Source organism: Anabrus simplex, chromosome 6 (genome assembly GCF_040414725.1).
Source record: "Anabrus simplex isolate iqAnaSimp1 chromosome 6, ASM4041472v1, whole genome shotgun sequence".
In the NCBI taxonomy this organism is placed as follows: domain Eukaryota; kingdom Metazoa; phylum Arthropoda; class Insecta; order Orthoptera; family Tettigoniidae; genus Anabrus; species Anabrus simplex.
The window spans coordinates 180,276,068-180,300,346 of record NC_090270.1 but is presented as its reverse complement, the minus strand read 5'-3'; the positions used below and the strand labels follow the sequence as shown (position 1 = coordinate 180,300,346).

Genomic DNA, 24,279 nt, shown 5'->3' with positions numbered 1-24,279 from the left:
CAAAACAAAAGTAACGGAGTGCAGTCGAACGAAGGCAAGTGATGTAGGAAATATTAGATTAGGAAATGAAGTCTTAAAGTAGATAAATATTGTTACTTGGGTAGTAAAATAACTAACGATAGCAGAAGTAAGGAGGACATAAAATGCAGACTAGCACAAGCAAGGAAGAGCTTTCTTAAGAGAAATTTGCTCACTTCAAACATTGATATCGGAATTAGAAAGATGTTTTTGAAGACTTTCGTGTGGAGCGTGGCATTGTATGGAAGTGAAACATGGATGATAACTAGCTCAGAAAGAAAGAGAATAGAAGCTTTTGAAATGTGGTGTTACAGAAGAATGCTGAAGGCGAGATGGATAGATCGAATCTTGAATGAAGAGATACTGAATCAAATTGGTGAGAAGAGATCAATTTGGCTAAATTTGACGAGAAGAGATAGAATGATAGGACACATCTTAAGACACCCAAGACTTGCTCAGTTGGTTTTGGAAGGAAGTGTAGGTGATGAGAACGGTAGGGGTAGACCAAGATATGAATATGACAAGCAGATTAGAGCAGATGTAGGATGCAGTAGTTACGTAGAAATGAAAAGGTTAGCACAGGATAGGGTGGCATGGAGAGCTGCATCAAACCAGTCTATGGACTGATGACTCAAACAACAACAACAACAACAACCCATGATAATTAATAAAATCTTCAACAAGATAAAATTAAGAACTGCAACCAAGTTGATCCTGGACAAGCACAAGAAAACAAAATTTGCTGCCTTTACTTATATGAACCCAGGCTTATTTCAAGTCATCAACTCACTTAAGAAATATATCAGTATCGCTTATAGAACCCGGTACATGAACTGTAATATATTCAACTCTAACACAGTTAACATTAATTACAATAAATTCTCAAACTCTGGTATCTATAGACTTAAAACTTACCCATTGCGGGTTTTCTTATATCGGACAGACTGAACGTAGCTTTTAGACAAGATACCTTTAACATTACAATGCTTCAAAACATAAGTATTCTGTAATTGAGCATCCATATGGAAGAGACTGGTCAGTTTTACGACAATTGAAAAAGATCTTCAAATCTTAAATTATGTTAATAATAGTAACCTGATGACAGTCCGGCCCCGCATTGTAGAGGGCAATGTGTCCGCCCGTCACCCGCGGCCCCAGGTTCGATTCCCGGGCGGGTCAGGGTTTTTTAATTGTAATGATTATTATCCCTGGCCTGGGGACTGGGTATTTGTGACGTCCTTAATCTTCCTTTCCTCACAACATTCCACACTACTACCATTCCAATTACACGCAGGTTCATACAATATGGTGCCAGCAGGGGCAAAAGATCCACATGGGTCAACACCCCAAACAAATAGCATTTTATTTTTTAAACTAAGGGTTGCTAGAACTCTCCCTATGTTCAATATTGTCAGTTTATAAGGAGTCCACTATTTGGTGTTCCACGTGACCTACAGTTTCCTAGTCTTATTGCTAGTATGTGCATACTGACTAGCTCAACTTGAACTCTTACGGTAACAAGATTGTGTCTCTCCTATGGAATTCACAAACATTGGTGTCCACGTCATACATAAACCTTGCTCTGTATTGCTGTTATGTGCCTTTTGACTGGTTTAATTTGGACATGCAATGATTCAACGAACCTTATTTTAACTTTTGTTTTTAATCAATTTGAAGGGCTTTCAACCTCACAATTTTTTATTAATCCATGCCTCATGCATTGATGTACATTTTAATTCCACAACACCTATTGTCATACTTTAAACAACCCCATGATTGTTTTTAATTTACAGATTGTTTACTGTTAATTCATTTCACGATAAATACTCATTTTTATTTTGCACTTAAACAATCTCAAGTCTATTGTTTATATTTTGTTGATCATTGAATTATCACTCTTATGACACGGTTACTCTTTTGATATGAGGATACTATTTTGATAATTTCTAAACTCAGGGCCCTGACCTAATCTTTGTGCATTAATGGCTGATGTTTGCTATGCTGAGCGAAACATGTCCCATTATTTAAGATACTTCATGATTATACTATAATCCAATGAGTATATTGCAATGTATTGAATAGGTGGTTGTAAATAAAATTTTATAATTTTAATCTCTAATTTTTTATTATCTTGTGTAAAATTCAAATTTTGTCTCTTATGATACTTTGCCTTTCCCGGCATGATATAGCGAGTCTACCATTCCTTACCATGTTGACGGGTGCATACCTGTTTTCACACTCAAATGTTTCAAACCCATCTCATAGGCTGTTTACATTTTTGTTTAACATTCTTCACCATTTTAAAAACTCCCTCACCCCTGTTGTAACCGAATGGTACTGCCTGCATGTCCTACTTTTAGGACCTTACTCAAGATGTTCGAAGTTGCCTCTTCCAAAAAGCAGGATATTCTAAATATAATTTAATATCACTGGTTCTTTAGGTATGATTAATTAGCCTCTAAATATAAAGTAGAAACTACTGAACACTGTCTAATTACTTGCAAATATACCAGCTTTCAAAAATTAGGAAAGGTAACTGAAAGCACAAAAGGAGGAAGTTGGAATTTTTCTGCTGTCCTTGGTCAGTGGGATGTGGGAACATTTTACTATTATTTGCCAAAATTCTTAATACAGGTTATTTAAAATCCTTTCCATTCTTACCACCCACAACTTGGGAAAGAGTTCCCTTATCACTAAGGTGAGGTCAACAACACCTGACCATCACTTCAAAAAATGGTAACGGTGCAACCCGAAATTCAAAAGACAGGGCAGTCCCATTTTTTCAATATGGGAGTCTTTCACAATTATGAAAAATCAAAAAGCTCATTTTAGCCGTTTTCCATGCAGTACAATATTGACTTCATAAAAGAAAGCAAATAGGCATTTACAGACATACATTAAAATTGGCAAACATAGATAAAATTATTATAGTTGATCACTTATTATATTTGTAAAAAACTAGGCATTCTGCTTAACATCCGGTATCTACATATAACATACAAGTAGAAAAAAAATGGAGAATTTCTGATTTCGGATGTCTACCAACAATTAAAAAATGGGTTATGAAAAGCATAGTGCTGGTGATTGTTCTAAGAGGAAGTACAACTGGGTAACCATCCTCTTAAAATTAATCAGAAGCAAAAAGGAAGAGGTGAAATTCTTCCTACTACTACTAATATAATGCCTCAGCTACAACGTGCAGGCATTTGAGATATAAATCCGTTTTAGTGTCTTCAGCTGGATTTTGTTGCTTTTATTGGGTCAATAAAAACCTATTTCAGGCAGTTGTGCTTATTTGCAGTATAATTACCTATTTGATGCCTTTTGACTATTTTAAAGAAGCTAGTTTTCTTCCAATGCATTATATTGTAGTTGGTGTGCTCGACAGAATTATATTCTCAATATCTGTTTAACCCACAAATAAAAACCCGAGAATTCTCGGAAGTCAAGAGTAATAGTGCTTGGGAAATTTCCATCATGAAAAACAAGGAACAATTTGACCACGAAGCCTTCAACCCCTCCAACCTTTTAAGATTATGCGAGAACCAATCAACGACTATGTTGCTCAACCTTTATCCCCTAACTCCCTCTCGATGTGAACTGTTGTACGTGTACGCTTCATCTTCAGAACGTGTTTTGATTTATTATGAAGAGCAAGTGTGTCTGTGGCAATGCCCAAAGAAAAATCTTGGAAGTCCTACTGGCCGAAGCAGTGGATCACAGGGGATCCTCATTTCACTACAGATGGAAGGGTAGTCTTGTCAAGCTCGCTGTAAGGTTAGTTTGTTCCTTATATCTGAGATTGAGAACTATGATCAAATTTCATTGTAGCATTTATAGGTCTATTAATGTATGTATTGTGGCAAGTTGTTTTGTAGCAATGCTGTATTAGTAGTGAACTTTCAGTCATTTATATTGCTAAAATGTCAATCATTTAATTACTGGACGAGGAATTAGAATGCCTGTGGTTTGTTGTCAAGAGTGGATGAAATTTAAGAATCGGTATTTTGAATTGTGATTAATTTCATGTGAAAAGAGGTTTACAACTGAAATGCAAATTTTAAAATGCCCTTTATATAAAAATTGTAACTGGTGGTGGTGGTGATTGCTGTTTTTAATAGGAAGTACAACTAGGCAACCATCTTCTATATAACACTAATCAGAGAGAAAAATGAAAGGGACCCAACACTTCGAAAAATGAAAATATCAGCCAAAGAAAGACTAGGGCCATGAAGGGTGTGAAAATGAAAGACTCCCTAGCCCTCGAGTGCTCTAATACCGCTGGAGTCTGAAAAGAACAAGAGTTGACCAAGGGAGGTTGGATAGGATAGGACAGTGTGAGGAGCCTGGCACAAGTAAGTGGAAGCAATGCCAGGACTCAGCTAAGAGCCCCGTGATCGCTAACCCACGCTCCAAAGTTCGGAGCCCCTGGGGTCCCTTTTAGTCGCCTCTTATGAAAGGCAGGGGGTAGCGTGGATGTTATTCTACTGCCCGCACCCACAGGGGGTGATAAGGGGACTAGTATCTGTCACCAGACCTGTGTATCTACTATGATTCCACTAAACCTTCGCGAAACATAGGTTGCAGATCCGATGTAGCGAAGCTAAGATGTCACAGAGGCTAAGACATACAACAGGGCATGGCTCAGACTAAGTCACTGCATGTTTTACAAGGCTGCAAAGACTATCTTTACAAGACCAGGCCAGTGAAAAGACCATTTGTCTGGATTGGTAAGATCGATTAGTAACCATTGTGCTCGGGGAGCAAGCAAGGAGTCTGGGGGCGTAAGCTCCCAAGTTAGGGCCACGAAGTGGCCAACATGCCTCTACCATCCCCCAATGTCTTGCTAAATTGTGAAAAAATAAGGTTATGAGCGCATGCCACAATTTCATATTACACTGTTTTCCAACTGTAAACGAGGGTGGCAACCTTGTGGGCACACATGCAGGATCTTTTGCAGGCAACAGAAAATAGTCTTCATGACAGCTAACCAGAGCTGGCGAATAGCAACAAATAAAACATTCATAAACCAGATGTACAATGCCTTCAATTTTTCTATATAAACAAAACTGCTAGGGGCAGCTCGGTGGGTCCTTGGCAAGCATAAGGGAAGGATCTCTCCTCTATGTTACTCAGGTATCGTTTCAAGTAATAATTATTTTTTCACCTGGTGAACTGTACACGATAGTGCTAAATTATAACTGAAAAATATTTGAGGACATTTCCTTGTGAATTACTAATCCCCTTGTTCTTACTTTGAAGTTTTATACTTCTAGAAACGTCTAATAGGTTTTTCTTTTTTTTTATGAAACATGTATGATAGAAACTAGGCATTATTGCCAATTAGCTTTTTCAGATCAAATGTGAGAAAACTCCATATAGATCAACACAGAAATACTGTGGTGCATTTGACGAGTAGAGAAAGCTGTATCAACACAGCCTTTCTACCAGTCTATGCCCTCATCGAGCACATTACACTAAATTTCCCGATTTGAAACACCTCTGATCATCCCATCAGAAGCTTTAACCAAATACCTGTGGAAAATAACTCCTTTGTAGGAGTTCAGGGACTTCTGCTTCTCTATCTTAATAGCCACATTTCCAAACATCTTTGCCTTAAGTAACTGTATACTCTGTTCAGTTATCCATGTCTGAAAAAACCATGGATCTGTCACATTGCTTGCACATTTTGTCAACTTCACCACAGTCTTAAAATGAATTACTAATTAGTAGAGGACTCTTTCAAGAAACCGATCATCTACCCTGGATAAACCAGGAATCGAGGCAGCTATTTGTCACTTTTAGTAACGAGTGCAATAGTAGCATATGCCTCGTTTCTTACCATTTTCAGATGCTGTTTTGAGGGTTTCACCTTTTTTAAAAGAAGTTGAGGGTTCTATTTTTTACTCCCACAAGTATCTAGAGAAATTTGTAGACCTTCAGCAGAACCCTGCATGTACAGGTAAGGTTGGATACTCCAGAGGGAGCCTGGTATCTGGAGGTGGGCTACTTGAGACATGCAGTAGTCATTCACCTCACCACCACCCAAAACTCATGATTGGAATAGTATGAAACCTTCACAAATGTACACATGCTCAGAAAACACTAAGGGAGGCAGAAGCTGGCTAGAAAGTGAAATTTTAAGTTGATTAAGAGAGAGAATGAAGAAACAGAAATTAAGGAACACAGCACAGAGACCTCCCACGCCACTCTGGGGACACCTCTTCAGTGTGACCCTACTCAGAGGCTAATCCAACTGGCACAGCCCTCAGGTTTAATGAACACAGAAGCCCCACCCAACACTGATTAAGGTCAGTTGCTCTAGAGATTGCAAGAGCAGACTAAGGAAGGTCAAACAGAAAAGTTAAAAGTGAAAAGCCTGCCAAGCAGAAACAATGCTACACTCAGGTAGGGGCTTCATGCTTGCCATGGTGAGGGATACCATGGAAGTATTCTTTCACCCACACTCGCAGGGGGAGCATTCAGTTTTATTTTACACCTTAGGCTCAAAAGTCAAGATTTACCATATCTTGCTCTGCTTTACTTTGGCTATATTTTATTGAAAAGTGATAACATGTTAGTCAGTTTTAAGAAAACTAAGATATCCTTCGATTAACCGACTATTGTAAAAACCAACTCTTCAGCTTATTTTGACTTCATTTTTATTAAGATATATGCAAGTTTCAGTTATCTTATCTGAGGCAGGATTTTTAGAAATAATCTGTTGTACTTTAAGATAATGCTGGAAATGAATCTTTATATTAATATATTAGCATTGAATAACATTTGAATTTACCTGCATAATCTTGGCAAGCATTCTCCATAAGTTCATCAGAGCTGAATTTGTCTGCACATAGCTTGTAGATCACATACCCAGATCAGGTGTCTTCAAGGAGTCTGAGTAAGCCTAAAAATGGAGACCATAAAATTACCGTAATGAATATGTAAAATAAAATTAAAGGAGCATAACATTTACAAAACGTTTGTTTCAACCCTTGAAAAGCTGATAAAGAAATTGAACCAACTCAGTTGCACTACAATCACAAAATTTGACATTGTTAGCCAGTCAAGTGGTGGTGGTGATTATTGTTTTAAGAGGAAGTACAACTAGGCAACCATCCTCTATGTAACACTAAGAGGAAAAATGGAAGGGAACCGACACTTCGAAAAATGAAAACATTGGCCGAAGGAAGACCAGGGCCACGAAGGGCGTGAAGATGAGACTCCCTAGCCCTCGCAAACCTAATAGTGTCGCGTCGGAAAGGAACAAGAGTTTACCTAGGGAGGTCGGATAGGATAGATGAAAGCGAGGAGCCTGGCACGAGTAATTTGAAGCAATGCCAGGACTCAGCTGAGGACCCCATGGTCGCCAACCCACGCTCCAAAGTTCAGAGCCCCTGGGGCCCCTTTTAGTCGCCTCTTACGACAGGCAGGGGATACCGTGGGTGTAACACCACTTACAGGGAGTCTCTCCATGAAGGCCGGAAAGAGGACCGCCACACTGTAGTTTTCTCATTATTGCTCTCAGCTTGTTGGGAGTTTGGGTAGCTAGCCACTCTCATTCCCAGGACGCCAAGATGGTTAAATGCAGCTGAAACATCTTTAGCAGGTACATTGATAGGTCTTTGAGGTAAAAGTACCGCTTCCTTTACAGCTTCATCCGCAAGTTCGTTTCCTGCAATCCCAACGTGGCTTGGAAGCCACGTGAAAGTGATTCTGGTGCCAGCATCACTTAATCTGGCTAGGTCATGAATCTGCTGCACCAGTGGGTGTTGCGAGAAACAGGATTCAACAGACTGCAGAGCGCTTAACGAGTTGGTACACATAAGAAAGTGGCTTCTTTCGTCACCCATTGCAAACTACAGAGCACTAAGATAGCGTCAAGCTCTGCAGTATACACTCTACATACACTATACTGCTAATAATAAGAGTTGGTGTCTGACATTTCTTAGAGGGAGGTCTGTTTACTGCCTACCGAGGCGGGATAAAGGGAGTGGCTGTGTGGTTGCCATGGAAACGAGGGTGGGGCGACTGCGGTTGCCATGGAGATAAAACTTCAGGGCAGCTCGTCTTGCTGGGAGTTGCCAAACCTGTCACTGTCACTGATAAGAACCTGATTGTTTGTATAAGAGCGATCGCAAATGGGACGACACCGCCTGGCCAGGTAGTCTACAACAGATCACAGCGGTCAGAATGAAGGAGGGAACAAGTGAGCCGGAAGCGAGGGGTAAGAGCATGTAGAAAGGAATACTGGAATGTGGCAACATCGTGAAATGGCACGTGCAGTGCTCCCCACTCCAACCTTACCTGTCAGACGCCAACTCTTATTATTAGCAGTATAGGAAGGTGGCGGTGGTGGTGATTATTGTTTTAAGAGGAAGTACAACTAGGCAACCATCCTCTATATAACACTAGTCATAGAGAAAAAAATGGAAGGGGTCCAACACTTCGAAGAATGAAGATATCGGCCAAAGGAAGACAAGGGCCACGAAGGGCAGGAAAATGAAAGACTCCCTAGCCCTCGCAAACCTAATAGCGTCGGGGTCGGAAAAAACAAGAGTTGACCAAGATAGGTCGGATAGAATAGATGAAAGTGAGGAGCCTGGCACAAGTGGAAGCAATGCCAGGACTCAGCTAGGGGCCCCGTGGTCGCCAACCCACGTTCCAAAGATCAGAGCCCCTGGGGCCCCTTTTAGTCGCCTCTTACGACAGGCAGGGGATTCCGTGGGTGTTATTCTACCGCCCCCACCCACAGGGGGATAGCAGTATAGGAAGCGAGATCTTCATGCTCATATCATAGGTGACGAAAGAGCAACCAACATTTCTCCGATTTTAGAACCATCCGATCCGGCCCCGTGGTGTACCGGCCGGGTCAGTGGTTTTTAATTGTAAATGATTAATATCCCTGGTCTGGGGGCTGGGTATTTGTGTCGTCCTTAACGTTCCTTTCCTCGCATTCAACACTACACTTCCGCAATTCCACTTACATGCAGATTCCTGTCATATGGTGATAGTGGTGGCAAAAGATCTGCAGAGGTCGAAGCCACGAACAAATAACATTTTTTTAAATCCGTGAAGATTTATCTCGTGGCCAGATATTGGTGAACAAAGTCCTGGAAATACCTCCGATAAACGGAGGAATCCGTGTTTACCTTGGGTTCACGGAGTAGATCTACACGTATATCCGGTCCCGGAACTAACCACGGAAGTAGGTACCTCGCTAAAAGTTTGTTCAAGACAACCACCGATATCTATACTCAAATCATGACAAGCTATCAATTCTAAACCGAACCGGCCATGTGGCATTCGGCCGGTCTTTGTACCTCTGGTGGTATTGGGTACTAAAGATGCATTGATAGCGGCATTTCAAGAATTTTAGCAGCGTAAAATGGGGTGAATAGGATCACTTTCATAAGGAACATTAACCTAGCAACAGAATAAGTAAGGAATTATCCTAGCTTTTTGTTTCAGTACATGAATACTATGTTTTATAACTTTATGCACAAATATTCTTAAAATTTGTTCATATTTCCTTGATTTTAACCAATTTTTAAGTGATCCTTTTCACCCCTTGACTGGGGTCAATAGGATTAGGCATATTAATATGGAAGTTATTCCATTCACATAATAACCGGTGTCAATGGTATCGGTTATTTGATAGTTAAAACACACTACACTTTTATAGTTTAACGTTCTGAAATAACCAAAACAAAACTGAGGTTAAAAAATGTTAAAGGAAAAAACAAAAAACAGTGAAAATTATAGCAGGAATAGTGTTTTTATTAACCTTTAGCCTGAAAAAATTGGCCACAAGTCGATCCTTCTTTCTTCGCTATACAAAGACACGGCTCCTGGACCGGACAAAATCCACAATCAAATGATTAAGCATTTGAGTGACAGGTGTCTCAAGGATATCCTCACCCTATTCAACAGAATATGGAGTGAGGGTGCGTTTCCATCTCAATGGCGTGAGGGGATTGTGATACCAATTCACAAGCCTGGTAAAGATCCAAGACCAATATGCCTTACAAATGGCTTTTGTAAGCTATTTGAAAGGATGGTTAACCGGCATCTTGTGTGGGCCATGGATAAAGGAAGGTCTCTTGTCTAACTACCAGTCTTGGTTTCGCTGTCATCGGTCTGTCACAGATCATCTGGTCAGACTGAAGAGTGCCATTCAGGGGGCCTTCCTCCGGAAGGAACTCCATTATGGTCGGTGTTTTTTGAACTGGAGAAAGCTTACGATACTACCTGGCGGTATGGTATTCTCTCCACACTACACCAGTGGGGATCTGTCAACGTTCATTGAGAACTTCATGTCCCTCCGACTCTTTCGAGTCAAAGTAGGGAATGCATTTTCTCAATATTACGTTCAGGAAAATGGTGTACCTCAGGGAACGGTACCGAGTGTCACGCTGTTCGCAATCGCCTTCAACGGCATAGTTGCCGCTGCTAGGCCTGCGGTTGTTCCCTCGCTGTATATAGACGACTTAGCTCTACATTACAGCTCTGGGAGGGTGGCGTTTGCTGAGAGACTGCTACGGCAAGCTATTAACAGAGTTGACAATTGGGCCCTGCAATATGGTTTTCGATTGTCAGTGGTAAAAACCTCAATTGTACACGGCTGTCGACGTCGGCTTTTGTATCCTGAACTAGAGCTCTGCTTTCGAAACAGTGTCTTACCAGTGGTAGACACCTGCTAATTCCTGGGTCTCCATTTTGAGAGACTAACGCGGCAGCCCCATATTCATCAGTTGAAGGTTGCCTGCATGAAGAGTCTTAAAATGCTTAAATTCCTCAGCAGCACTTCGTGGGGGGCTGACCGTGCGGTGCTGCTACGATTTTACACGGCAATGGTCCTCTCCCGAATTGAATATAGAAGTGAGACTTATGGCTCAGCATCAAAATCTGTGCTGAGCCTTTTAGACAGTTTTCACCATAGTGGAGTTAGGCTGGCAACGGGAGCTTTCCATACTAGCCACATTCCCAGCCTAAGCGCTGAAGCAGGAGTTCCGCCTTTACGGATAAGGAGGCAGCAGTTTCTCCTCTCCAGGTTGTCTCCATCCCTCCTTAAGATACTGTATGTCCAAGGAACTGAAGTGTTCTTTCACTGACACATGTAGAGGGACATTTCACTATCTTCGGCTCTTTAATGATGGACTCATTTGTTCTCCTTTCGGTCCAAGCTACGTGTAGCATTCCACGCCAACACCACATCTCATGGCAGGTCTTTGGGCTGAGCAGCGATTAGTTTGTAGGCCATGGCCTTTAGGGGGCTTGTTGCACCATGGGGTTTGAGTTTCATTTAAGCTATTACCTGTTAGTTCCCAACTTCCCTCCATAAAAGAATGTAATTGTATTATTCCCTGTCATATGAATAATGATTTAATATTGATTAATTAATAACTAAGATCGCTGAATGTAGTTTAGAGTGAATGATATATATGTATGTATGTATTCCAGAAATTTACCTTATTTACTTTTTGTATAAATTTCTACACAAATATTTAACTTTAATTCTGTGTGTAATAGGTAGGCTTAGAATATAGCAACAATTTCTTTTGATCATAGTAGAAATATAATAGAAATGTTGTCTGACACTGAGGTTAGCCAGTTTTGAGTCCTATTGGTGGAAAAAAGATTCACAATCGCGATGGTGACTGGCAGGATAGGAAAGATGGCAATATACAACATTTAATCACTAGATTGCATGCCAAAAGCCTGGATTCAATTCCAAACCTCTCTGCAGTGTTCTTGTGGAGTGAGAGCGTGCGACTAGTCTGTTTATTCATTGGATGACGATGTGAGGTTTTCAGAACCCTTTGTGCTATTTGACAAGAGAAGGCTATGTGCTGGCACCGGGTTACACCCTGTTTCTTTCCACTATGTCATATCATGCAATGGCGTAACGTAGGGTGGTGATTGTGATTGTTTTAAGAGGAACTGCAACTGGGCAAACATCCTCTATGTAACTAAGAGAAAAAATGGAAGGGATCCGACACTTCGAAAATTGACGTTATCGGCCTAAGAAAGACAAGGTCCATGGAGGGCGTGGGCCTCGTGTGCTCTAATACAGTCGGGGTCGATTAAGTAGTTAACCAAGGGAGGTAGGAAGGAGCCTGGCACAATTAAGTGGTGGTGGTGGTGGCGGTGGTGGTGATTGTTTTAAGAGGAAGTACAACTAGGCAACCATCCTCTATATAACACTAATCAGAGAGAAAATGAAGGTATCGGCCAAAGGAAGACAAGGGCCACGAAGGACATGAAAATGAAAGACTCCCTAGGCCTCCATACGTAATATCGTCGGGGTCTGAAAAGAACAAGAGTTGACCAAGGTAGGTCGGATAGGATAGATGAAAGTGAGGAGCCTGGCACAATTGGAAGCAATGCCAGGACTCTGGTAAGGGCCCCGTGGTCGCCAACCCACGCGCCAAAGTTCAGAGCCCTTGAGGCCCCTTTTAGTCGCCTCTTACGACAGGCAGGGGATACCGTGGGTGTTATTCTACCGCCCCCCACCCACAGGGGGGAGTGATGGATAAAAAGACAAGATCTTGTTTTTGTTAGCTTATATATAGTCTATATATACAGGATTAATAGTCGTTATCCTACAACTATACTCAAATACGACCGTCAAATTGGACACGCAGTCTTCTATTCCGGAGGATACAGCGAAGACTCTCCTTCCAGGAGATGCTATTCCTCCGAGCTTGCATGGGCTTCCTAAAACACACAAGGAAGGTGTTCCTCTTAGGCCTATTGTTAGTACGAATGGTTCCCGGACATATGCCCTTTCTAAATATTTAGGTTGTCTACTTCAACCACTCTTGGGTAACACCCCTTCCTATATCAAGCATTCCACATATTTCATTGAGAAGTTAACAGCTGTATCACTTTAGCCAGGTGATATCTTTGCTAGTCTCGACGTGGTGTGCCTTTACAAGAGTAGCTATTGATGGTCTTGTCTCATTAATAATATTTTTACTGACGACATCGCAAGGCTTTCCTATCACTACATTACCTACTTTCTATAGAATGGGAAATATTACGAACAGACTGATGGTGTGGCCATGGGAAGTCGTGGTTAATTTCTTCATTGAAAACTTCGAAGAGAAAGCTTTGTCGTCGGCACCTTGCAAACCAAAGATCTGGTGGCGATATGGGGATGATACGTTCGTCGTTTGAACATTTGTCATTTCCTGGATCACCTTAACCACCAGCAACCTTCCATTTCTTTCACCATGGAAATGGAATCTGACGGCAAAATGCCATTTTTAGATCTTCTCGTCACCGAGAAAGAGGATGGATTTTTAGAACACAGCGTTTATCGTAAGCCTACACACACCAGTAGATATCCCCACGCAGATTCTCACCATCACCCTGCCCAGAAACAGGGTATCCTTACAACTAACTACCAGGACAAGGATGATTTGTGAAGTGTCAGCTCTACAAGAGGAAATTCACCTTGAGAACCACCTTTGAGAGCAACGGTTACAGCAAAGCTTTGATCTCTACGGTTCTGAAATAGACGCATAATCGGACGTCTGTTGAGAAAAACAGATGTAAAAGGAACTGCTTACCTACCTTACATACATAACACTACGGATCGTATTGCTAAAATCTTACATAGGTACCATGTAGCCTACTGGGTACGAACTGTTTTTGGAACAAATTAAGATTAGGCAACTCCTTGTGGCAAGGTTTATATTGGGCAGACTTCGAGAACGATATGTACTCGCATCAAAGAACATACAAGGTGTATCAGACTCAACTAACCTGATATGTCAGCTGTTTTTGATCATGCCTTAACAGCTGGTCATATCATGCTCCAAGAAGTGGATGTTCTTGCCCATATAAAACAATATCGCCCTAGAATCATCAGGGAGGCGGTTGAAATACGTAAACACCAAGATAATTTCAACCGCGATACAGACTACAATCTCAGTGAATCATGGCTACCTATTATCAGAACCATTAGAAAATGATACTTTAGTGTTTCTATTCGTAGTCTCTAGAATGGGGCAAAAATGGCGTCCCTTTTACATATTAAGGCACCATTTTAAGTTCCTTGTTCTCCTACCAACCTTTGATGAGTCATGTTTCATTTCTGTTTTCTCCTGATGAAGAAAGGCAAGGTTCGTTTTGAAACGCGTTGAGAGTGTTTATATAGTTCATTACACGGCATAAACTCAAAATACACATCATGAATAGTTCCACGGGCAGTGAAAGTCTAAATGATATTATTATTATCATTATTATTATTATCGTCGTCGTTGCTGTTCGTTGTAATAATATACTGTAATATACAACCTTGTACTACGAAATAAACTTTTTAACTTTCCTTGTAAGAAAGCGAGGGGCCCATTTTCAATTATTGCCGGGGGGGGGGGGGTAGGAGCGAGCTTCTTAGCGCTGCTTCTATCAAGAAAATGATCCCAAACATGCTTCACATGTGGTAAGGGAATTGTGCCTCTACAATAGTCCTAACATTGTTCAACCTCCACTCCAATCACCGCATTTAAACGTAATCGAACATATCTGGGACAAATCGGAGTTTGAAATACGAAAACACACTGATTTGGGGGGGGGGGGGAACTCTTGAGAGTTGACTGGGAAAAAATAAGCCCAGAATACACAACTGAACTGGTGGAATCTGTCCCAACTCGTTTAGAAGTTCTATTGAATAAAGGGCTACCGACTAGGTATTAGTAATATAATTTCATTTCCATTTGTCAACAATTATTTGTGAAAAGACGACTATCATTTTCATTGTGAGAGTAGGCCATCATGTAATATGTTTTGTTATGATATGGCTTAAAACTACTTCGTAGTCTATAGGCATTGTCTTTCTCGTTTTGTTAGTAAATAAAGAAAACTTTCCTTATTTTATGCTGTCAGAATATATTTCCTTACCCCTCACACGTTCGTAAAGTTACAACATTTGTAAATACAATGTTAAGTGTATCATTTTGACTGTGATGCTCTGTAACTTCAAAGGAAAGGGACAAAATTCAGTACGCGGTACACTGGGTAGGCCCTATATTACTTATATGGATTTTTCCTAGACGAAATAATCCTCTTTATCATAGGAGAGGTTAAGTATATAATAAAAAATAAAAAAATCTTAGCAAACTGAAAGAAAGGAAAGATTTCCGATATCGTGGCGTGGAGTTTCAGTTTATGAATAGTTTCATATTGTTCATAACTTGTGCCCCATTGTACAGTTTTTCCTTTATCAAGAACAGGCCAGAAAACATCCTTGAAGAGTAAGGGACAAAACTCAGTAAATTCTATTATTTATATGGATATAATTTTGCTAATTTAGATTGAACAAACTGGTACCTATTTAATCCACATACTTTTAATAAATTGTAAGGAAAATGTACCGGTATATTGCATCAAAAATTTACAGAGTTGAACTTGTTATGGTAGGTAGTCAAAATATTACTAGCTGCATAGGCCTACATATAGGCAGCGTATAACTGCTACCAGTCAAATGTACAGAGGACCCAATCGCTTCCAAAGTATCTTTCTTCCCTTATAAATGGCATTATATTGCGGACAAGAGGAAACAATCCGAACTAGACAGGGAGAATTCAAAATGAGAGAAGGGTAGCATAAAGTTAAATCAGTACTGAGAACATCTCGACTACCACGTCTACTATTCCTTCAATACCGGTAGTTAATCATGTTCTCCCTGTGGTAGGTTAAATATGGCAAACGAATAATAAATAGCATCATTTACACCTAATACAAAAACTACGTACCAGGATTATGTGCAATTACTTTATCTTCAAAAGATAAGCTTCATTTGAACTGGTCAAGTTTCAACCCAATTATCATTCTCAGACTTACCCGATCTCTGTAAAAGCATGGTAGGAGTGCCAGTCTTCAAGATTCGCAGAGACTAAACTGTCTTACTACGCTAACGAGCAAGCAACTACTGAGAAACGTCACGTGCGATTCCTCTCCTGCTTATTCAATAGCGAATCAGATCTGTGCATGGTGGACCGCCCCATCTAACCTACTAACCAATGAACGGGATCTCCAAATGTTCCAGGAAGAAGGCTCCTTAAAAAAAATATTTTATAAATACAGACACTGTAAAAGAAGTTCCTCCCATATGCTAATAAAATACACAGTGCACTGTTAATATGTTTTTGAAACAATCTCACGGAGGTGGGTGTTTTAAGCTAAGGGATGACATTAATTAAAAGGGGAAGAGTGGTGGTGGTGGTCTTATTATTCTAAATGACAAGCTACTTTCTTAACATAAATCATAGAAGGTATACTTTAAGGAGGATAATTAAGGGTGGGGGTGATTATTAATTTAAGAGGAAGTCCAACTGGGCAACCACCCTCTATAGGCCTATAACACGAATCAGAGGGAAAGAATGGAAGGGATCCGACACTTCGAAAAATGAAGGTATCGGCCAAGGGCGTGAAAATGAATGACTCCCTAGCCCTCGGAAACCTAATACCGTCGGGGTCGTAAAAGAAAAAGAGATGACCAAGGGTGGTGGTGATTACTGTTTCAAGAGGAAGTACAACTAGGCAACCATCCTCTATATAACATTAATCATACATAAAAATGGAAGAGATCCGACACTTCGAAAAATGAAGGTATCGGCCAAAGAAAGACAAGGGCCACGAAGGGCTTGAAAATGAAATACTGTACTCCATAGCCCTCGCAAACCTAATAGCATCGGGGTCGGAAAAGAACAAGAGTTGACCAAGGAAGGTCGGATAGGATAGATGAAAGTGAGGAGCCTGGCACAAGTAAGTGGAAGCAATGCCAGGACTCAGCTGATGGGTTGGTGATTATTGTTTTAAGAGGAAGTACAACTGGGCAACCATCCTCTATATAACACTAAATAAATCAGAGAGAAAAAATGGAAGGGGTCCGACACTTCGAAAAATGAAGGTATCGGCCAAAGAAAGACAAGGGCCACGAAGGGCGTGAAAATGAAAGACTCCCTAGCCCTCGCAAACCTAATAGCGTCGGGGTCGGAAAAGAACAAGAGTTGACCAAGAGGGGTCGGATAGGATAGATGAAAGTGAGGAGCCTGGTACAAGTAAGTGGAAGCAATACCAGGACTCAGCTGAGAGCCCCGTGGTCGCCAACCCACGCTTCAAAGTTCAGAGCCCCTGAGGCCCCTTTTAGTCGCCTCTTACGACAGGCAGGGGATACCGTGGGTGTTATTCTATCACCCCCACGCACATGGGGTAATAATTAATGGGGCGAACGAGTTGGCTTCGCGGTAGGGTCGTGAAGCTGATAGCTTGTATTCAGAATATTGTGAGTTTGAATCCGTCTGTCGATAGCTCTGGAGATGGTTTTCTGTTGTTTTCGATTTTCACAGCGTGAAAACGTCTGGGCTATGTTTTAAAATAGGACAATGACGACTACCACCTCAGTCGTTGCACTTTAACGGTCCCAGCGTCGCCGAAGTCCTACAGACCTGTGTAGTGTAACGATAGATAGAAAAGAAAACATAGGTGGTGACAATTATTGTTTTAAGAGGAAATACAATGTGTCAACCATCCTCTTTTAACACTAATACGAGAGAAAATAAAAGGAGTGGTGGTGATTATTGTTTAAGAGGAAGTAGGCCTACAGCTGGACATCCATCCCCTATTCACACTTATCAAAGGGAAAAGAGAAGAGGTGATTGTTGTTTTAAGAGGAAGTACAACTAGGCAACCATCCTCTATATAACACTAATCAGAGGGAGAAATTGGAAGGGACCGACACTTCGAAAAATGAAGTTATCGGCCAAAGGAAGACAAGGGCCACGAAGGGCGTGAAAATGAGACTCCTTAGCCCTCGAAAACCTAATAGCGTCGGGGTCAGAAAAGAACAAGAGTTGACCAAGGGAGGTCGGATAGGATAGATGAAAGAGAGGAGCCTGGCACAAGTAAGTGAAAGTAATGCCAGGACTCAGCTAAGGTCCTCGTGGTCGCCAACCCACGCTTCAAAGTACAGAGCCCCTGTGGCCCATTTTAGTCGCCTCTTACGATAGGCAGAGGATACCGTGGGTTTTATTCTACCCCCCTCCCCCACCCACAGGGGAACCTCAAGAGTGGGAGACACGGCGACCGAGCACTTCGTGGATGGTGATCTGGCTGATCAAAAACGATGAGCCTTCTTCTTGAGAGAACTGGGTCTCCAGAACACGATCAAGCAAGAGGGCTCGGGGCCTCTCGCTCTTGCCCACCGTTTCCGTCTTTGGAGGAGAACCGGCAGATGGCTTGCCGGTCTTCTTCGGTGATCCTGTGACCCCCGATTGAGTTGGAGAAGGTTTCTTCTCCAGTTTTGTAGGGGAGCGCTGTTTCATCCACTTTTCCTCCTTTGTCTTCCGGGCTTTAGTAGGAAGGCTGGGCTTTCCAGCCCTATTTGGGAAGTCTTTCCTCCCGCCCTGGTGAGGGCGAACTTCCCAGTTGGTGTTGGTGATTATTGTTTTAAGAGAAAGCACAACTAGGCAACCATCCTCTATATAGGCCTAACACTAATCGGAGAGAAAAAATGGAAGGGATCCGATACCTCGAAAAATGAAGCTATCGACCAAAGAAAGACAAGGGCTACGAAGGGCGTGTAAATGAAAGAGTCCCCAGGCCTCGAATGCTCTAAGTGGTGGTGGTGGTGGTGGTGATTATTGTTTTAAGAGGAAGTTCAACTGAAAACCATCCATATAGCCTATAACACTAATCAGAGAGAAAACATGGAAGGGGTCCGACACTTCGAAAAATGAAGGTATCGGCGAAAGGAAGACAAGGGCCAAGAAGGGCGAGAAAATGAAAGACTCCCTAGGCCTCCTTACGTAGGCTAATACAGTCGTTGACCAATGGAGGTGGTGACAGCCCTCCTCTATATAACACTAATCAGAGAGGAAACATTGTCAGGGATACAAAACTTCGAAAAATGAAGATATCAGCCAAAGAAAGAACAAGAGTTGACCACTAGGCCTCGAGTACTCTAATACCGTCGGGGTCGGAAAAGAACAAGAGTTGACCAATGGAGGTGGTGACAGCCCTCCTCTATATAACACTAATCAGAGAGGAAACATTGTAAGGGATCCAAAACTTCGAAAAATGAAGATATCAGCCAAAGAAAGAACAAGAGTTGACCAATGGAGGTGGTGGCGGCAGCCCTCCTCTATATAACACTAATCAGAGAGGAAACATTGTCAGGGATACAAAACTTCGAAAATGAAGGTATCGGCCAAAGAAAGACAAGGGGCACGAAGGACGTGAAAATGAAAGACTCCCTAGGCCTCGAGTACCCTAATACCGCCGGGGTCGGAAAAGTACAAGAGTTGACTTAGGGAGGTCGGATAGGATAGATGAAAGTGAAGAGCCTGCACAAGTAAGTGGAAGCAATGTCAGAACTCAGCTAAGGACCCTATGGTCGTCAGGTGGTGGTGGTGATTATTGTTTTAAGAGGAAGTACAACTAGGCAACCATCCTATATATAACACTAATCAGAGGGAAAATGTGGAAGGGGTCCGACACTTCGAAAAATGAAGATATCGGCCAAAGGAAGACAAGGGCCACGAAGGGCGTGAAAATGAAAGACTCCTTAGCCCTCGCAAACCTAATAGCGTCGGGGTCAGAAAAGAACAAGAGTTGACCAAGGGAGGTCGGATCGGATAGATGAAAGTGAGGAGCCTGGCACAAGTAAGTGGAAGCAATGCCAGGACTCGGCTAGGGCCCCGTGGTCGCCAACCCACGCTCCAAAGTTCAGAGCCCCTGGGGACCCTTTTAGTCGCCTCTTACGACAGGCAGGGGATACCGTGAGTGTTATTCTACCGCCCCCATCCACAGGGCACCTATGGTCGTCAACCCACGCTCCAAAGCTCAGAGCCCCATGGGCCCCTTCTAGTCGCCTTTTACGACGGGCAGGGGAAAACGTGGGTGTTATTCTACCGCCCCTACCCACAGGGGTGACCAAAGGAGGTCGGTTAGGATAGCTGAAAGTGAGGAGTGGTGGTGGTGGTGATTATTGTTTTAAGAGGAAGTACAACTAAGCAACTATCATCTATATAACACTAATGAGATGGAAAAATGGAAGGGATCCGACACTTCGAAAAATGAAGGTATCGGCCAAAGTAAGACAAGGGCCACGAAGGGCGTGAAAATGAAAGACTTCCTAGCCCTCGCAAACCTAATAACGGCCGGGTCGGAAAAGAACAAGAGTTGACCAAGGGAGGTCGGATAGGATTGATAAAAGTGAGGAGCCTGGCACAAGTAAGTGGAAGCAATGCCAGGACTCAGCTGAGGGCCCCGTGGTCGCCAACCCACGCTCCAAAGTTCAGAGTCCCAGAGGCCCCTTTTAGTCGCATCTTACGACAGGCAGGGGATACCGTGGGTGTTATTCTACCGCCCCCACCCACAGGGGTTATTATTTTAAAAGGAAGTGTTAGCGATTATTGTTTTAAGAGGAAGTGGTTGTGGTGGTGGTTGTGATTATTGTTTTAAGAGGAAGTACAACTAGGCAACCATCCTATATTAACACTAATCAGAGAGAGAAAATGGAAGGGATCCGACACTTCGAAAACTGAAGGTATCGACCAAAGGAAGTCAAGGGCGTGGTGGTGGTGATGATTGTTTTAAGAGGAAGTAGGCCCTACAACTAGGCAACCATCCTCTATATAACACTAATCAGAGAAAAAAGGGAGGTCGGATAGGATAGATGAAAGTGAGGAGCTGGCACAAGTAAGTGGAAATGCCAGGACTCAGCTAATAGACCCGTGGTTGCCAACCCATGCTCCCAAGTTGAGAGCCCTTAGGGTCCCTTTTAGTCACTTCTTACAACAGGCAGTGTATACCGCGTGTTTTATTCTACCATCCCCACCCAAAGGGGGAGAAGGGGTGTGACACTGCGAAAAATGAATGTGTCGGCCAAAGGTGGTGGTGATAATTGTTTTAAGAGGTAGTACAACTAGGCAACCATCTTCTATATAACGCTAAACAGAGAGAAAAGTTGAATGGGTCCGACAATATGAAAAATGAAGGTATCGGCCAATGGAAGACAATGGCCGCGAAGGGCATGAAAATCGACTCCCTAGGCCTCCATACGTAATACCGTCGGGGTCGGAAAAGAACAAGCGTTGACCAAGGGAGGTCGGATAGGATAGGACAAAGTGAGAAGTCTGGCTCAAGTAAGTGGAAGCAATGCCAGGACTCAGCTGAGGGTCCCGTGGTTGCCAACCCACACTCTAAAGTTCAGAGCCCTTGGGACCCCTTTTAGTCGCTTCTTACGACAGGCAGGGGATACCCTGGGTGTTATTCTACCGTCACCACCCACAGGGGGATGTCGGCCAAAGAAAGTCAACGGCCACAAAGAGCGTGCCAATAAAATATTCCCTTGACATAACGAACCTAATACCGTCGGGGTCAGAAGAGAACAAGACTTCATCAAGGGAGGTCGGATGGGAATGATACAGAAATAATGCTATCTTAGAGGTCCGTTGACAACATTCCATACCTTCACGGTATGAGCGTCTTGTTGGAATTCGTGTTTGCATTGTGGGCAGCGTTCAATAGGACCACAATGATATAGGGCCTACCCTGCTTTTAAAGAAAACATGTTTTACTCTTCACCGGAATTATTCTCGTTAGTTTCCCATGTCAATGAGAAGAACAGTATGTTGTTTTTGTTGATGTTGTTGTTGGTGATGGTGGTTGTCGTTATGATTATTATTGTTTCCAGAGAAAGTAGGCTACAACTGGGCAACCATCGTCTATAAAGTTAATCAGAGAGGAAAAGGGAAGAGCTCCGACACTTCGAAAAATAAAGATATTGGTCAAAGACAACGGCCACAAAAGGCGTGGAAATGAAAGACTCCCTAGCCCTTGAACGCTGTTATAGCGTCGGGGTCGGAAAAAAACAAGAGTTGATCAAGGGAGGTCGGATAGGATAGAAGAAAGTGAGGAGCCTGACACAAGTAAATGGAAGCAATGCCAGGACTCAGCTAGGGGTACCAGTAGCTTGGTCGTCAATCTACCCTCCCGAGTCCAGAGCCACTAGTTTCCCTTTATTCGCCTCTTGCAGAGGATACCGTGGATGTATTCTACCACCTGCACCCAAAGGGGAAGTGATAAGTGGAAAACTAAAGCTTCCTCGCTTCGAAAACGCATACTACCGGGGTCAGAAGCGAATTAGATTTCACCAAGGAAGGTCGTATAAGAAAATAAAAGTTAAAAGGAGCCTGACACAAGTAAATGAAAGCAATGCAAAACTCTTCTGGGATTTCTCGCTCACGAGATGCGAGTCCTCGAGGGTACTTCTGTTCATAAAAAATGCAAAAACCTAACCTCTGACAAAGATAGACGATGATACAGATGCTGATAACTTCATGTTGGTGTTATACAGACGAGGTTGCAAAACTTAAGAAATCTCTTGATGGATTTTATTATAGGAATTGAAAATCTCGCTACTGGAACGTTGGTTGTGGTGGTGATAATTGTTTTAAGAGGATGTACAACTAGGCAACCAGCCTCCATATAGACTAAGGATAGGGTACTTTCCTCTAACACTAATCAGAGAGAAAAGTAGTGATGATGGAGGTGGTGGTGACTATTGTTTCAAGAGGAAGTACAATTAGGCAACCAACCTCTATTAACACTAATCAGAGAGAAAATATGGAAGGGATCCGACGCTTCGAAAAATGAAGGTATCGGCCCAAGGAAAACAAGAGCCACGAAGAACGTGAAAATGAAAGACGTCCTAGGTTTCGCAAACTTAATACCGTCGGGGTCGGAAAGAACAAGAGTTGACCAAGGGAGGTCGGATAGAATAGGTGAAATTGAGGAGCCTGCCACAAGTGGAAGCAATGCCAGGACTCAGCTAAGGGCCCCGTAGTCGACAAGTTGAGAGTCCCTGGGCCCCCTTTAGTCGCCTCTTACGACAGGCAGGGGATGCCGTGGATATATTATATCGCCCTCACCCACGGGGTCGAGGTAAATAAAGATGATCCTACAGAACAAAGTACTGAAAAGCAAAATGAGTTACCGCAATAACGGTGAATGTAAGGTAAGTTCTTATCTGTGTTTGTGGATGGATGAAGTAAGTTAGTTTGTAGGTATGTAGCCTAGCCCAGCACGTTTTAAAATATGCTAGGGATGAGAGTTTCAGTTATGATTAACATAATATTGTATTTAAGTTGCACATTAATTACATGCAAACCACGAACTGAAATATTATACAGCTCAATTTCGTTGTTCTACCCGAAAACAACTATCACTGTCACCTACAACTTTGTATTGTTTACGTCACAGATGGTACTGGTTTTCGCTTTAGCGCCTGTAACTTCACAAACATTGGCCATGTTTGTCTTTTATCATTAACCGTGAACTAAGCGGTATGTTGTCCCCGCAGTTGCAACGATTCAGTGACCAACTTCGGTCAAAATCTTCAGTCACCAAAGATTCTCATGGTTTGATGACATTTAACAAAAATAAATATTCTTTGTTCTTCTCTATAGAAATATATCGATTTATGGAGTCACCGAGGAGTCGGTCTTGACAAATCATAATAACAGCAGGACCAATCGATAATAGAAAAGTATGGTTTAATTTACCTCTTTAGTTAACACACCCAAAGTGTCAAAGTGATACACTGATACATATGCAGTCGATTTGTAATAAACCGTGACCTGTTTGTTCTCTCATATTTGTGAAGCAATAGTAGTAGAAATCTGTGGACTTGCATCATGGGACGTGTGATCTCGATGCTGATTCCTGCGCTGTAGATCAAAACAGCATTCTTTTATCTTTACTCTATGTATAGAACATATGATTATAGAAAAACAGCCTGTACGCTATTTGATTGCACTTAAAAACCATCTGTTAGCACCTAACGCAATTGTGAGACTATGAGTAATATACTAAGGAAATGCTGTGGAAAATTCTGGCTAGGTTGAGTATCCATTTTCAAGCTCATATTATTGTACTATTTTTAATTTCAGTCTTGGCAAACATTTTATGAAACATAAATCGAGTATTGGCCGGGCTCAGTCCGGTTGTATTTGAAGGCGATCAAATACGCCAGTCTCGTATCCGTAGATTCATTGGCACCTAAAAGGACTCGTGCGGGAATAAATTCCGGCACCTCGGTCTCTCCGAAAACTGTAAAAGTAGTTAGTGGGACGTAAAGTAAATAACATTATTATTGATTAATCTCTTGCCAAGTTAATAAAGACAGAACTTTGGATTTATGAACGTGATGTGAAAAGGAGCACTTCTGTCATAGTATAGATAGGT

At 42.1% G+C, this 24,279-nt stretch overlaps 1 protein-coding gene and 1 long non-coding RNA gene across 3 annotated transcripts in view; one reads left to right on the top strand and one right to left on the bottom strand.

Moving 5' to 3' along the window:
* LOC137501215 (uncharacterized) overlaps positions 1–15,963 on the bottom strand; it is a 42,545-nt gene extending 26,582 nt beyond the window's left edge. For both annotated transcript variants that reach the window (XR_011018425.1, XR_011018426.1), the window contains exons 1-2: positions 15,871–15,963; positions 6,815–6,925 (exon numbers count right to left, since the gene is read on the bottom strand). This is a non-coding gene — a long non-coding RNA (uncharacterized lncRNA). The remainder of the gene's footprint in view (positions 1–6,814; positions 6,926–15,870) is intronic.
* Positions 1–24,279, top strand: part of LOC136875925 (protein sneaky) — a 209,621-nt gene that overhangs the window by 72,877 nt on the left and 112,465 nt on the right. The window lies entirely within an intron of this gene.